The sequence below is a fragment of the Carcharhinus amblyrhynchos genome, unplaced genomic scaffold, assembly GCF_965287045.1.
Source record: "Carcharhinus amblyrhynchos unplaced genomic scaffold, sCarAmb.v2.hapA chromosome_201, whole genome shotgun sequence".
NCBI classification, from domain to species: domain Eukaryota; kingdom Metazoa; phylum Chordata; class Chondrichthyes; order Carcharhiniformes; family Carcharhinidae; genus Carcharhinus; species Carcharhinus amblyrhynchos.
Window position 1 is genome coordinate 217,501 of NW_027649941.1, and position 3,007 is coordinate 220,507.

Below are 3,007 nucleotides of genomic sequence, written 5' to 3' on the forward strand. Positions count from 1 at the left end.
CCGCCGTGACACGGGTCGCACAAACGCCTACTCGGATGCATGCAAGGAGAACAGGAGCCCGCCGTGCTGGTGCCGGACACCGCCACTGAGTTGAGTCGGCGAACGACTGCGAGCGGCTGCGCCACCCACGTGACACGGGCGCCACCTGGTGGATGCAAGCCAGCGTTACAAGTGCGCGGCGTGCTGAGGTTGGACCGAGCCACGGCACGGAGTTTTGGCCCACCACTCGAGCAGCTGGACCGCCGCCGTGACACGGACACACAAACGCCTTCCCGGACTAAAGCGGGCAGGACAGGTGCGTGCCGTGCTGGGGTCGGACCAAGGCCACAGGGTTGAGTGGGCAAACGCCGGCAGCAGCCGAACCAACGCCCTGGCACGGGCACACCACAGCGGCTTGTCGGAGGCCAGCAGACGAAGAGGTCAGGTGCGTGGCGTGCTGGGGTTGGACTCCGCCGCTGAGTTGAGTTGGGAAACCACTCAGGCAGCTGAGCCCCCGCCGTGACACGGACACACAAACGCCTCCCTCGGATGCCAGCCAGCCGAGCAAGCACTCGAAAGTGCGTGGCCTGCTCGTGTTGGACACCGCCACTCGGTTGAGTCCGCCAACGACTTGCAGCAGCTGAACCGCCACCGTGACACGGGGACACACAAACGCCGTCTCGGATGCAAGCAAGCAGGACAGGTGCGCGTCGTGCTGGGGTCGAGCCCCGCCACCGAGTTGAGTACGAAGACCACTCGGGAAGCTGAGCCGCCGCCGTGACACGGGTCGCACAAACGCCTTCTCGGATGCAAGCCAGGCGGTCAGGTGCGTGGCGTGCTGGGGTCGGACCACGCCACTGAGTTGAGTCGGCAGACGACTCAAGCAGCCGAACCACCACCGTTGACACAGTCACCTTCCGGCGCATGCAAGGCAGGAGGGCAGGTGCGTGGCGTGCTGGGGTTGGACACCGCCACTCAGTTGAGTTCGAAAACCACTGCAGCAGCTGCGCCACCCCCGTGACACGGACACACAAACGCCTCCCGGAATGCAAGCGCAATCCCGCCGCCGCGGGGCTCATTTGCGACCAGCGTTCCTTCATATATGTTTCCGCCCTTTGCTTATCATCAGAACGGGAAAGACTCTCCTGTCAGCTCAGTGCGGATTTGTCTAGGGCTTATTTGCTCACCTCTCCTCGCCCTTTTGTTCGGAACATGGTAGCCCCCTTCGCAGGAAGAACGAGTGCGGGGCGTGCCGGCATCAGTGATGCCCTAGGGTTGCGGTTAGTTAGGTGGGAGGTGCCCCCTCCAACTCACCTACTGCACGGAGGAACAAGGCCATTGTGTTGAGCTGTCAGAACCGGGCGAGCGGCCTGCGCAACGATCTTCCCTCGCCGACAAGGAAGACCGTGCTCGTCCCAGGTACCAAAAGTGGGTGCAACCGGCCGAAACGGCAGATGCACAACACGCCACAAAAAGGAAATGCCACATTGCCGAGCCGTGTGTCGTGCTGCACACCTGCCGTAATGGTAGAGAAATGGTTTGCACGGCCTGAAGAACGGGTTCGCCAAGCAGTGAGTGCCGATCACTGTCCCGTTTCAGGAACCGTCACGTGCCTCTTGCACCGAAGTGCACTCGCGGATCGCCTTGGTCTCCCAGACAACGAAACGACAACGTCCATCCACCCGGAAGAAATCCGGGTCAGCGGAGGGCCAACTCTCAGCGTTCTGCAGCAGTGCATGCACGATGGGCCGCCAAGGGCCCCCCCAGTACCTACAAGTTCTTGTCGGCACGGGAGGTCACCACTTAGCACGCCACCCAAGCGGCTGCAGCACACGCACGATGGGCCGCCAAGGGCCCCCCCAGTACCTACAAGTGTTTGTCGGCACGGGAGGTCACCACTTAGCACGGCACCCAAGCGGCATGCACTACATGAACGATGGGCCGCCAAGGGCCCCCCCAGTACCTACAAGTCCTTGTCGGCACGGGAGGTCACCACTTAGCACGCCACCCAAGCGTCTGCAGCACATGCACGATGGGCCGCCAAGGGCCCCCCCAGTACCTACAAGTGCTTGTCGGCACGGGAGGTCACCACTTAGCACGCCACCCAAGCGTCGTGAACTACATGCACGATGGGCCGCCAAGGGCCCCCCCAGTACCTACAAGTTCTTGTCGGCACGGGAGGTCACCACTTAGCACGGCACCCCAGCGCACACACACACCACCACACTGAGATCCCTACCACCAGGGACGTGAAATAAATGTCAATCATGGAGTTTGTAGGCGACGATGGGGAACATTCCAGCTCACCGTAGTTCCCATCGAACGCCAGAGGATGGCATCTGTGACCGCCAGGTCACATATCTGAGACATTGTCCAGTTAAGCAATCGCACGGTTTCGAGCCGGCCGCCGAGCGTTGCCTTGCATTCTTATGTATCTCATCCATCTCTTTAGAATGCAACATGTACGGAACACGGCACTTTGCTGCCTCAAAGTGCTGGCACTCTGCACCAAAAGTGCCCTTGTTTTTAAAACGTTCGAGCCGTCAGGTTCAAAGTTTCGGACTTAGGATCTTTTGACCGCCAGGTCACATATCTGAGACATTGTCCAGTTAAGCAATCGCACGGTTTCGAGCCGGCCGCCGAGCGTTGCCTTGCATTCTTATGTATCTCATCCATCTCTTTAGAATGCAACATGTACGGAACACGGCACTTTGCTGCCTCAAAGTGCTGGCACTCTGCACCAAAAGTGCCCTTGTTTTTAAAGCGTTCGAGCCGTCAGGTTCAAAGTTTCGGACTTAGAATCTTTTTGACCGCCAGGTCACATAACCATTATCCACTTAAGCAATCGCACGGTTTCGAGCCGGCCGCCGAGCGTTGCCTTGCATTCTTGTGTATCTAATCCATTTCTTTAGAATGCAAAATAAAAGGAACTTAGCACTTTGCTGCCTCAAAGTGCTGGCACTCTGCACCAAAAGTGCCCTTTTTGTTAAAACGTTCGAGCCGTCAGGTTCAAAGTTTCGGACTTAGA